Source organism: Sciurus vulgaris, assembly GCF_902686455.1.
Source record: "Sciurus vulgaris genome assembly, chromosome: 6".
Classification (NCBI taxonomy): Eukaryota; Metazoa; Chordata; class Mammalia; order Rodentia; family Sciuridae; genus Sciurus; species Sciurus vulgaris.
This window is the reverse complement of record NC_136466.1, coordinates 138,198,319-138,211,334: the sequence shown is the minus strand read 5'-3', so window position 1 is coordinate 138,211,334 and position 13,016 is coordinate 138,198,319. Positions and strand designations below refer to the sequence as shown.

General features: G+C 41.3%; 2 long non-coding RNA genes across 2 annotated transcripts in view; one reads left to right on the top strand and one right to left on the bottom strand.

Annotated features, from left to right (window-relative positions):
* The window catches only part of LOC306663868, a 54,176-nt gene extending 52,934 nt beyond the window's left edge, over nucleotides 1-1,242 (bottom strand). Inside the window, exon 1 of the long non-coding RNA XR_013764569.1 lies at nucleotides 1,117-1,242. This is a non-coding gene — a long non-coding RNA (uncharacterized lncRNA). The remainder of the gene's footprint in view (nucleotides 1-1,116) is intronic.
* A 3,551-nt stretch (nucleotides 1,243-4,793) lies between these two features.
* On the top strand, nucleotides 4,794-8,546 carry LOC306663870. Its single transcript, XR_013764572.1, has 3 exons — nucleotides 4,794-4,907; nucleotides 6,035-6,280; nucleotides 7,556-8,546. It is a non-coding gene; the product is annotated as an uncharacterized lncRNA (long non-coding RNA).
* The last annotated feature ends 4,470 nt before the right edge of the window (nucleotides 8,547-13,016 follow it).

The following is a 13,016-nucleotide window of genomic DNA, read 5'->3' as shown; positions in this document are numbered from 1 at the left end:
GTATTTTTGCTCCAGAATATTTTTATTCATAAAGATTCTGTTGATCTTAGAAGGAACTGAACAATCAGAGGTAGGCAAGTATAAGAACTGCTTAAGATGCTGTCACTTACTCCTTAACTTGGTGTGAAGTTACACTGTGAGGATTTAATGTAGGACTTCTAAACAACTCAACAAAGAGGAGCAAAGACTGGTTATAATGACAAGTAGTGAGTTGCTTTCCCTAGCTTTCTCCCCTCTTGGTTTTCAAATGGGCCCAAGCAGTTTGAAAAAATAGAATGTACTGAACAGATAAGTTATATTGACAGCATCAATATAACTTATGTTGTAAGAGTAGGCACATTTTGGTGAGGTTGTTATAATGACTCTTTTGTATGCCCTGGAAGTTACATTTTAAACATTCATTTCCATAGGAGACTTTGGAATTGCAATATATAACACGAGACACGCTTCATTACATAGTGATTGAAGTCATCGTGAAATACTGTTATGCATTGCAAGCTTCTGGCAATTTATTCAAATATCTAAGAGTTCTTTTTCCCTTCTGATTTAAAATATAACATGAAGGCTTTACATTAAAATGCACATAAAAGCTGCTGGTATCTGTAAATATTTTAGTCTTTAATTGTGCCCTGATCCCGGAAATAAAATGGAGAGAATGTTGACTTAATTTCAGAAATCGCCTGGGTCTAAGAAACCACCCAATTTCTTTGTCATGACAGCTCCCCCTGCTGCTTCAGAGTGACAACTGCATGGTCCTTTGCCCCTTTCCTTTCAACTTTTCAGGGACTCTGGAAACATGGCTGGAAAACATTATTCTCAACTGAACCATAGCCAGGAAAGTCTCAGGAGGGAATTCTTTCCTGACATAAAATTAAACCTGGCTTCAGCATATCTTGGGGGGGGGGAGGAGGAAAACTTACTGTTGATGTTTCTTGGCGTGGCTTTCTTTCTGTTCTCAAAGCAACATTATTTTAAAAATCTGCAATGAAACCTGTCATCTGCCAAGTCAGCTGATCTCTCAGCCTCTCTCACCTCATTCTTGGTCCTATCCTGTTCTGTCCCTTTACTTCACTCAATTTTGTTTTTCTTTTAGTGAACAGACACCATTTAACTAACCTGTTGGAGCAAGCAGATGTCTTCCTATCTCCTGTGGAAAGGAAACTGAAGCTAAAATCCCACAGAGGTCCAGGCACTGTGGCACTGATATGGTGGTTGTTGGAGCTTTCAAGTCACAAAGTACCCAGGTCTCCAGGTATGTTGGCCCTTCTGCTTGTCAATCGACGTTGCACGGTTCCAGAACTGCTTCAGAAACAACTGACCCTAGGCAATGTATTTTCAGGTCCAACTGGATGTGCTACTGGTGAGAGCAGAACATGTGGCAGGTGGAACTGGAGGAGCTTGTGCCTCTCTCTGCCTGTGATTGATGGTGCAATAAAGATTATGTGACCTGGTGCTGCTGGTAAGAAGGTGGCAAGTTATTTATTCACCCAAGGGCTTATGTGGTTAGAATCATTGAGTTAGAAAAATAGAATTGCCTCCTCTAGGGCATCAGGTCCTTGGTGGGTGAAAGGTTTCTTGCATCTCTAAAGTTTTTGCCAAATCAGTACTGATTTTAAGTCACCCCTTTTTCTGACATGGCTTCATTTTTTGTTCCCATCAAAAATGATAATTTAAAAACAGTCTGTTAATGTGTGTGGAAGGAAAAGGAGCCCCTGTCCTGCAAAGCTTTGCAGGGTACCAACAGCATTGTAGGTTCTTAGTTGCTCAGGCTTTGGTCTCTAGCTCTGAACCTACTATCCTCATTGAAATGTAATAGAATGCTTTGTTTGCTATCAAATAGTCAATCTGTATCCTGTGCAAACCAGGAAACAGCATGTCGCACAGTCTGTACCCAGTTAGGGAGTGACTGAGCAGAGACCCTAACAATCCCTAACTGGGAGTGACTGAGCAGAGACTCTAACATACTGGAGCAAATGCTTACATGATCTGGTTTAAGATCTGTTTTCCTTTTAAAAGGAAACATTGCTTTCAATTGGCTTCTATGAGATACTACTTTTTGAAGATTCAAGTATTATCTATTACAAATTGAAAATGTAAATATATCAAGATGAGAGCATAAAGTAACATGTTGCAGTGAATTGCATTTTTAAAGGGAGCCACTAGCACACCCAGCCAGGCCCTGAGGATAGGAATCACTTTCTGATTAGGAATGTGGTGGTTTACAGAAGATGGATTGAAGGAAGGGTTGGGCGAGAGGCAAAGGATTTTGTCTGGAAGGGTCAGAGCAGGTCACAGGTCGGGAGATCTGGGCCTCCTGGAGACAACACAAGAGGGGCTTGGCCAGTGGTACTGAAAATTGTAGGTTCTTCTGAAGAGACGGAGGATAGTGGGCTCCAAAGATAACTTTGATTCATCTTTCATAGCTTTCTGAGACCAAACCTGAGAACTGGCCCTATCTTCCCCAATATCTGGATACTTACAAAGTGATTTGATAGTCCCTGATCCTGACAAGTGCTTTTTCTTTTCCATCTGCTTGCAAAGATCTCAGAATAAAGACTACAAAGCTGGGTCTTGGGGTGGAGGGCACAATTAAGTTCCTGGTGTCTTTGACGTATCTGGGGCCCCCCATTATCTCCAGGCTGGACCATGTGATAATCTTCTTTTTATTCCCTATTCCAAATTCACTTCTATTCCAAAAGAGAAACCCAATGGTGATACGGGCCTACTAAAGTATTCAATATCTGTATTTGCTAAACTGTGTATTGTTGGTAGATTCATTTACCATTACCAACTTTTTATCCCTCCTTCCCACGAAGGGAGCATAATCCACATCTATCACAACGGGTGTTCGAGAGCCTCTGTGTGGAGAGAGGCAACCTTTGAACTACTGAGGACAGGCTTGGCCACACAACAGACTCTAGCCAATGGATTATGAGCAGACATGACATATAGCTTGTTTACAGCAGAAGCTTCAAAAATCATAATGTGTTTCTGCTAGTCCTTTTCCTTGGGAAACCATGTTTCCCAAATTAGGGATTGCTGTTTCAGTCTGACTCACAGAATAAGGTGAGGTGGCACATAAAATCGAGTCATAGCAGCTGATCCACAGCCACCAACACATGACACAAAAGAGAAACAACTGGGTGTTCTTATAAGCCACTGATACTTGAGGTTTGCTTATTACAACAGAAACACTGATTAACTGAATGCTGGCATTAACTGAATTTCCTGGCACAGGCTATCTGCAACCTGCCTCTTTAGACTTAAATGCAACTACAACAGCCTAAGTACCATACACTCTGCAGACCTTGAAACATCTCCATTTTATAGCCTTTGCATTTCTGCTATTATTCTCCTAGCTCAAATTGCTGATCTACTCTGGAGGTCTTTATAGCTCAAAATGTACCTCACACATGACATGTTTCTGAATGCCTTGGATCGAAATGATTTTTCCTTCACTTGAATTCCCACAAGCATTCCATATTTCCCTGGCTTGTCACTCCATTTGTTAATAATAATAAGCAGTACTCTTTATTGAGTGACTTATCCTATACCAGATATTGGTTTTTCCCTATTGTGTTTAATTTGGATACACCAAGATGGGCTAAAATGAAAGAGATTCATTAGAAGTAGGGAAAGGCTGCTGAGAATAAAAGAGGAGGGAAAGGCCTTCATTCCACAGTGAGGGTCTGACGCCTGTGGAAGGAGGTGCGGGAGGGAAACAGGACTAGGTAGGGAGAGTTTCAGGCTGCAGTGACATTCCAAGAAATGTCCCACCAAGCCAGTGGGGACACTTCAAGTCAAACTCATCTTTAAGGGGATTCAGTATTTCATGGAAATGGCCTGCAATGGTCTCCCAGTGTAATGCTTCCCTGACTCCTAGGAGCTCTGTGGAAACGTGGAGGTGAAAAGAACAGTAGTTGAGGCTCCTGATCCTTTGTTTCTTATGGCCATCACGATTACCTTTGTCCCCTGAATCTTTACAAGAACTATATAAGATCAGACTTATTATTTATTTATCTTTCTTCTAACATCTAGCCCTTTTTATTTTGAGACAGGGTTTCTCTAAGTTGCCCAGGCTGGCCTTGAACTTGATCCTCCTGCCTTAGCCTCCCAAGTGGCTGGGATTACAGGTGTAGGACGCTACACTCAGCAAATGTCAGGGTTATTATCATTCCTGTTTTAAAGTAAGGAAACTGAGACATAGATTAAGAAACTCTGTTTCCATCACTCAGCTAGTAAGGGAAGGAGCCAAAGCCCGTTTCTAAACCGTTACGTGACTTCAGCTTTGGTATTCGTTAAGTGCGTGAATGAGTAAGTGTACTGTGGCGTTGCCTGTGAGGAGGTGAAATCGGAGAGGCCCACGCCTCTGTTTTTATTGGACTCAGAAATGCACACTCTACCCTGTCACTCTGGGGGGGCACCTATCTCACAGGAATGCCGTGAACCGCACACAAGCCCTCCCACATCTGCAGGCCAGGGAGTGGAGCTGGATGACTGCTGCTTACTGTTCTGATAAAATATTCTGAAATATTTATGAATAAAACAGTTCATCAGAAGTGCTTCCAAACACAAGGCTCTCGTGTTTGTCCCTGTAATCCTGGAGCCATTATTCCGCATCCATTTCCTGCCGAGTCTAATAGTTGGCACGTTGTTAATCTTTCAGTCTGCTACATTATGCCCATGCTTTTGGTTCTATGAATACACACTTCTTTATTTTTTCCTAGGAAATTCATTTAATTTTTTTTTTTCTTGCTCTGTATCCACACTTCCCATTAAGGAGAAGTTGGCTGAGAGAAGTCACTAAGGACAGACTTACATAGAGGGTTGGTATTTTGGAAGAAGACTTAAACCACTCCTTACCCCCAAAAACAAATAAAGAAGAATAAGGATCTTTTAGGGTTGGGGTGAGCAGAACATCATTTCCTATTACCATATAAATCAAGCATCTTTTCCTTTGGGCCCACTTTAAAATAAATATGTAGGAATGAATATTGAAGATAGGTTTCTTTTGCTGTGGTGAGTGGGTTCACATGGAATACTGGCATGCGGCGGTATCAAAAGACTTTCCATGTTAAACACCACCTGCAAGAATCCTCAGCAGGGAAAAGCTTAAAGACCCAAATAAGCAAGCTTACAACAGACCCTCAATAGGCCTTTTCACTGATCACTGTGTCCCTGAGCACGGTGTGTAGGATTTTACTTCTCAGTTTAGGGTCACGATCTGCCATGGACTATGTGTTGTGCTGGGGATCGACTCTCCTATGATCACTTTTAACTGATTTAATAAGCAAGCCTAGTTAATGGGTCTATTTTTAAAACAGCATTTTCCCTCTACTGTTAATTTACAAGTTAATTCACTAGGGAGAGGTTTTTGTTTTCATTTGTTTTCCCTGCCCTTGGGAAAAGAACCTCTATCAGGCGTCATGACATTTCTGATTATTCTTAGGTTTTGAAAAGAATCCCCAAATTGTTTAGCTTACAACATATAGTCTCCTTTTAGAAATTAGGATATTCTGCATAATAAGATCAATGTATGTTAATATGTTATTAATTGATTAACATGTTAATTAGCACTGCAAATGGCATTCAGAAATGAGAGTTGCCTTTGCTTGGCCAGACCAGAGCTGGTTTGTCCTTGGTGAAAGGAGTGGAATGGGCTTCTTGCTTTCCTGCCTACCTTTCAATAGCCTTTCAACTTTGGGGCTGAGGAAGGAAAGGGAGAGGGAGCCAGTTGCCATGGCCGTTGTTTGGTATCATGTTCTCAGGGCTTCACAAATATTCTTCCAGGAGCCCCCAACCTGCCTGACCCCTCAGACAGTATCAGACAACTCTGCAGACACTGCTGGCGGCTCTGCCCATGGTTATGATCACCCCTCTGATTTTTTTTCTTATGTTTCATTCTCATTATGTCTCATGCTCTGTCCAGATGGTTCTGCTGTGATTCTGGCAGAAGTAATTTTCTTTTTAATTAAATTTATTTTTAAGCTGATACATAACAACATAAAAATTGTACATTGCACATCTTTTTTAGGGTCTTATAAAATGGCCCCTGTCTGGCGTTTCTTCCTGAAAGTTTCCACCTGGCCTCAGACATCATAGTCCTAACTTACCATCAGAGGGAATGAAGTTATTTCCTATTTGCAGATCATTCTGCTCCCACAGGACCCCAACAACTTGCTTTGGTATGTGTCAAAGGAGTTTCCAGAACTCCAGGCAACAAAAGCATTCTCTGAGTGCTCTTCATAGAAACAACTCTCACTGGGCTCCAAGTGAGGAGGTAGGAGTCTCCCTCTTTCCTCCCGCTCTGTGGGGTAGAAAGTGCAATACACCTGTTTCCAGCCACAGTTTTCTCACAAATCTTCCTCTTTTTACCCTTGAAATGGGTGAGAGATACAAAGCAATGAAACTGTTCTGAGTGATTTCCTTTTAGATTTCTCTATTCAACATTCTCTGTTCCTTTTAGCATTTTGCATCTTCTCTGCAAATGTCCTTGTTTTATACTTTGTATTTTACTAAGTACTGTATCCAAAACATGTGACTTCTCCAGGGCTTAGCTTCCTTAGGCGCCTTGTCCCTTTAAAACATTTAACCTCTCCTGGTCTTCCCTATTACCATATAAATCATCATATTTGGGGTGGGGTCTTTTATCTCTTGGAACCTCCCTCTTTGGAAAGAAGCTGTAAGGACTCCTTCCAATGTATTTATATTGTGTTCTCCTTCCCTATCACACTAGGGTGTTTTATTACACTGCCAATTGGAAAGGGTCACCTTGACCCAGTAGGGAGAGTGGATAGTTTGTCATTGTTCTTCATCTTCTTACTGTTTTTATATTTAGGCAAAAATCTCTTTTTGTGAGCTAAATCTTTTAATCCATTTGTTAGTAAATATTTCAGACCAATGAAAGGAAATAAACAGAGATAAAAATTAGTGCGAGATCCTAGAGACCACCCATCTGGCGTCTTTGACAGCCCCTTAGTACTGATAATGAATCCATGGGCTGAGAAACACACTTCGAAAATTCCTTTGAATCCAAGAACTATGTTTAAAATGGGAGTTAATCATGGAGTGATTTAGGAAAGGACATGTGCCCTACAATCCTTTGGAAGTCAGACCTCACAGCACCTGGGCTACTTCCTCTATGGACAGCCCAGTGAGGGCCAATGGCTGCAGCCCACATTCCCTGCTTGGACTTCAAAATGGCTGCCTCTCCATGAGCCCTTAGCATGCCTTGGAATTTGATTTGTCCATTTCTCTAAAATCCAGGTTTGTGAAAAGGGATCTTCACAAAGAAGCTCATAAAGACAGCATTTTCTCTATAACCAGAAAACAAAGACTAACAGCCCTCAAAACTTTTTTCTGTGAGTATGGTGCTCATGGCATTTGAATGCCATTCCTTAAATCCCTGAACCAAAGGCACAGTTGAGACTTTCACCCCAATTATGCTTCTGGCCTTTTGAATCTTGATGTTAGCCAATATGTTATTGCTTTAGGTTTTCAAAAGGAGATCCAAAATTCAACTTTACCATTTCCGTGTTGGTTTTTTTTCTTGCAGGTGTGTTAACTCTGTGTCATGGGGCCATCACCGGCCCAATGTGGAGAAAAGGACCACCCCACTCCCACCCAAGGGAACACAGAAAAATTCTGAAAGATGTTAAGACTTCATGGCTATGTATGTGGAGTAGATAAAGTGACAGCTACTTTGGGAAGACTTGCTGACTGGATGACTACTTTTTGGGTAAGCAGAAAGATTCTTGAAGAGCAGGTGGAAAGGATCCATAAATAACACAAAAGGAAGAAAACAGTCTCTTTCTCTCCCCTCCTGACTTCTTCACTTGGTAACCCTGTAAGGACTTGTATTTGCTGTGTGGGACTCCACAGACTGCTCGAAGGACACATCCTAGTGAGACCCTGATAAGCCACACAAGAGGCATGATTAGGGCCTGAATGTCCTGGACCCACAGAGATTTGAATGGATTACTTTGCACTGCCTAAGATTTACCCATAAGAGGAACTACATTCATATCTGAGTAGAACGAATAGGCTTGGGGGAACCTGGTGTGCTTTCTTACAACCCACAGCTCCCTGATTGTTGAACAAACTAAAGAGAACTGAAATTTTAAGCTTTACCGCAAAAAGGACAAATGACTAGTGCAAGCTGTGGAAAAAGTTCTCAGCAGGAGCTTACTCCAATTGACCTCCCTTGGATATTCGGACTGGCAAGAACCCTCTATAGAAATCAGGAAAAAAAAAAAAAAAAAAAGTTGTTTCAAATAATCACTACTTTTAGAAAGAAGCCATTTTTAATTAAAATTTACTTCCAAAGGATGCTGGACAAAGGATTATTTACTATTAACGTTTAGTAATTAATATCCCTCCTTCTTTTTCAATACTAGGGATTGAACCAGGATCTTGTATTAGACAGGCACTCTAGTACTGAGCAACATCTTCAGCCCAGTAAGCTTTAACGCAGAATCATCTTAAAGCCAGAAAGAGAGAAATCAAGGCTGTTTCAACAGGGTGAAGCCTACCTATTCTCTCCTGACTCCTTTTCTTTCCTTCCTTCCTTCCTTCCTTCCTTCCTTCCTTCCTTCCTTCCTTCCTTCCTTCCTTCCTTCCTTCCTTCCTTCCTTCCTTCCTTCCTTCCTTCCTTCCTTCCTTCCTTCCTTCCTTTCTTTCTTTCTTTCTTTCTTTCTTTCTTTCTTTCTTTCTTTCTTTCTTTCTTTCTTTCATGCTCTGATGAAAGAAGCCAGGACCTTGAACATGCAAGGCAAATGCTCTACCACTGAGCTGCGCCCCCAGCCCTCAAGCCTACCTTCTCCACCAAGAGCCCTTGACCATTCTGGCTCTCTTCTCTCCTTTTATATATTTATTTGTACATGCAATTTGGGACATAAAATATGTACTCCCTTGCATTGTAAATGATTGTTTTGTATGTTGTATCTTAACTCCTCAGGGAATTAGAATGTGTTATATGTTTACTATCCTGCCTGGGGGTTCCTGGCTTCCTACCTGGCATAAGCAGGTCCTCAGAAAATCTTGGTTTGTTGGTGAGTGATTGGCAAGTCACAGTGATTGTCAATTATATTGAAGTGCCTCATGGCTCAATCTTGTTCTGCTTCTGTCAATTCCATGTTGATGATATTGACCACAGAGGCAGATCAGAATGTAGCTTGCAGAGATGCTTAGGAGATTGTTGAAAATTCTGCATTCCTGGTAAATGGGCATAATCTGCTTAAGAGACTTAAATCTGACATGTAGGTGGAATAGGTCTGTACTTTTCCTTCTTTGTCAATGAGGAAAAAAAAAAAAAACATTTTTGTGCCTACAATATTCCCATGCAATATAATATAAAGGAGTTTAACTTTGGAGCATTCACCTCTCAGTTCTGCTATTTATTGGTTGTGATTTTGAAAAATCCTTCAACTCTAAGTTTCACTTTTTAAAGTCTCTAAAATCATGATGATAATAAGGTTAGAATAAGCAATGAGTGATCTAACGCTTGTGAAATGTTTGGCATATAGAAAACAATGATTGTAAATTTTTTTAAAGCATTGAAAATTTGTCATAACTTTACAACCATAAATGACTTTAAAAATTATAAGTGCTAGGTGAGATGGCACATGCCTGTAATCCCACTGACTCCAGAGGCTGAGACAGGAAGATTGAAAGTTAGAGGCCAGTTTGGGAAACTTAATGAGATCCTGTTTCAAAATAAAATTTAAAAGGATCAGAGGATATAGCTCAGTGGTAGAGCACCTCTGTTTTAATTCCTAGCACCCCATCCCTCCACACACAAACTTCAGACTTGGGGCTGGGGATATAGCTCAGTGGTACTTACTTAGTGTGCACAAGGCACTGGGTTAAATCTCTAACACTGCCAAAGAGAAAAATTATAATTGTTTTCATTTTGCAACATAGTGAAATGGTAAAAGTATAGTTTTTGGAGTCAGGAATTAAATCCTGACTGCCAAAAGTCAAAGGTTGGATGCTTTTTGTCATATGTGAAAGCTAGAGAGAGAGAGAGAGAGAGAGAGAGAGAGAGAAGTAATCATCATCATAATTATCATCATCATAGTAGCTTCAAACAAAAAGGTGGAATATGAAAACTGAAGGAAGATCAAAAGGTAGAGGAAGGGGATCCAGAGGGAGGAAGAAAGGGAAGATAGGAGAAAGTACTGAAGAATGAAATCTACCAAATCATGCAATGTCCATGTGTATTATACCACAGGAAATCCCATATATGTGCACACATATGATTAATATATACATGTATAACAATAGGTACATATGACTAATAGTACATATGACTAATGACTAATAATCGAAAAAATAATAACAATAGGAGGGAAACCAATAGGGTAGAACAAGCAGATTGTAGGGGAGTGATGAGGGAAGAGAAAGGAAAGTTACAGGGAACCGAGACTGATAAAATTGTGTTTCAAGCATGTGCAAATAAGGAATCCCATTAGTATGTATGATTGTAATGCACCAATAAAAAAATCCTGTCTGCCTCTTTCTGTGTGAATTCAGCAAATAGACTTCTTATTTGTTCAATGGGGCTCGTGACTGTCATAAGATCATGGTGAGTGGGGCAGGCCAGTGAGTCAATATTCTAAAGATCTGCTGCTCAGACTTCCTGCAAGAGAAAGGATGTGAAACCCCAACTGGGTACTTTGAGAAGAGTTGAAGAAAGTGACAGTACAGAGTTGTGAGCAGGGTTAGAGGAAGCTGCAGCAAGGTTGGCACTCCGTCCTTGGGTGGGTGAAGGAGAAGTCCACACCCCTCCCTCAGTCCCCACCCCTCTAGTCTGGAAGGTGAGTGGAGAGGGTGATGCTGGAATCTGCAAGGACAGCATTGTAGGGAACAGGGAATAAGGGAGCCATTCGGGATCCTTATAGTATGTCTGGACAGAGTAGGGACAGAAAGTGGATACAGAGGGACCTAGGAAAGGACAGCACAGAAACGATTAGTAAAGTGCCTGCCCAGTGTAATAGCCTTCAATAAAATATTTTATCTCTTAAATAAAATGTGATATATAGTGTTTATGATCTTGAAACTATGACCTATTTTTTCTGTACCCCAACGAACCAAAAGAGTACCTTTTTTGTTTGTTTGTTTTTTGGTAGTGCTGTAGATTGAACCCAGCACGCAGCACTAACCAGGTGAGGGCTTTACTACAGGGCTACAGTCCCAGTCCCAGTATCTGGTTTCATATGCTTTGTGGAATCAACGTGATTAGAATGTCACTTCTTGCCAATTCACCAGTCTTCTTGCAGAGGCCCCACACTCAGGAGGCGGGGGCAGAACTTCTTAAGGCCCTGCTGGTCTGCCTCTCTCCAATGGGAGAGAAATATGCTATGTAATGAAGAACTTCCCTGGCTGTGATAAAGTGTCTTGGCTTTCCCACTTTCCAACTACGTTATCTAACATTCCTTATCAAGAATAAAATGGCCATTGCATTCGAAAGTGGTCTTCTAAACATTGGCATATGTTTAGCTTCTGTCTTCTGCCCTTTCTATCTATCTAAACTAATTTTTTCTGTACTAGGAATTGAATTCAGGACCTCATGCATCTTAAGCAGGTATTTTGCCACTGAGCTTCATCCCCAAACCTTATAAATTTTATTTTGAAACAAGGGTCTTGCTAAGTTTCCCAGGCTAACTTTGAGTTTCCGATCATCATCTTTGCCTCAGACTCCGGCAGCTGAGATTGCAGGCGTGTGCCACCATGCCAGTCTACACTCAACTCCTGAGAGATCTCACCTAGGCTCATGAATTTAAGTGGCATTTATAACCAGAAGACAGCAAGGCCATGCCCTGTCCTGTACATCCCAATAGCACATCCCATGCCTACTTAAAATTGTCTTTGGGGTGTTACACATCTTAAACTTGATTTGTCCCAAACCACACAGTCAGTTCTGCCTTTTTTACCAAACCTCCCTCACCCCCGCTCAAGTGCTTGCTCCCACCCATTCTATTCAGGGCATCTAAGCATCTTTGTCGATGCTTAGGTTTAAATCTCACCTGCATCCTTGACTCCTCTCTTACTCTTACCTCACATCCTCTGGAGTCAGACATACCCGGGTCCACTGACCCATCATATCAGCTCTTTCTTTGAGACACATTTCGTACTTTTCACCACCTCTAGCCCTGGTCTGAGCCACTTTCATGTTTCAGCTGGAATAATTTGGGCTAACATTCTCTGCATGATCTTGCCACTCCCACCACAGTTTTCCCCTCCCCTACAACATAGTCATAGTCTCCGCAGAGACGATATTTGGAAATATAAGTCGGACCATATCATTTCTCTATTCTGAACCCTAAATTGCTTCTCTCCTCACCCCAAGTCAAAGTCCTACCATGTCCTTCATAGTTCCTCAGCAATCTGTGCTCAGAGTCCCACTCTCAATGATCTGAACTCATCTCTTATCCCTCTATCCTTAATTATGCTCCAGCCACACTGGGTTTCCCAACTCTTCCATGAATATGGTATGCATTCTCCCACCTGGGTAGGTCTTCCGTCTTTGCTGTCTCCTCAGTCAGGTCCTTGCCCTTCTTCCCCAAGGTAGCCTGACTCTTCCTATTTTCACCAGGTTTGTTCAGTACCTTCTGTGCAGAGAGGCCTTCCCTGACCCCACAGATGAGGCGGCATGCTCATGGCCCTTTTTATTCTGCTGCCCTGATTCATTTTTCTCCTTGATAACATCATCCCCTTACATAGAGTCATACTCATTTCTTTGTGCTTAGTCGGCTTCCTCTGGCATACCAGCTCCAGGAGGTCAGGGAGTGGATCTGTTTTACTTACTGCTTTATGCCCATAGCTAGAACAATGGATGAGGTAACTCTTAACTCAAAATTGTTAGCAAAGTTAACACCTGATGGTCCATTGTGGTTTTTCAGTTTTTCTAATACAAAATAGATGTATTCTGGGATTCTGGGCTAGACTGTTAAATATTAACTTACTTTAGATTCCATTTTCAATAGAAGTGTTTATAAATAAAGTAATAGTAAGTT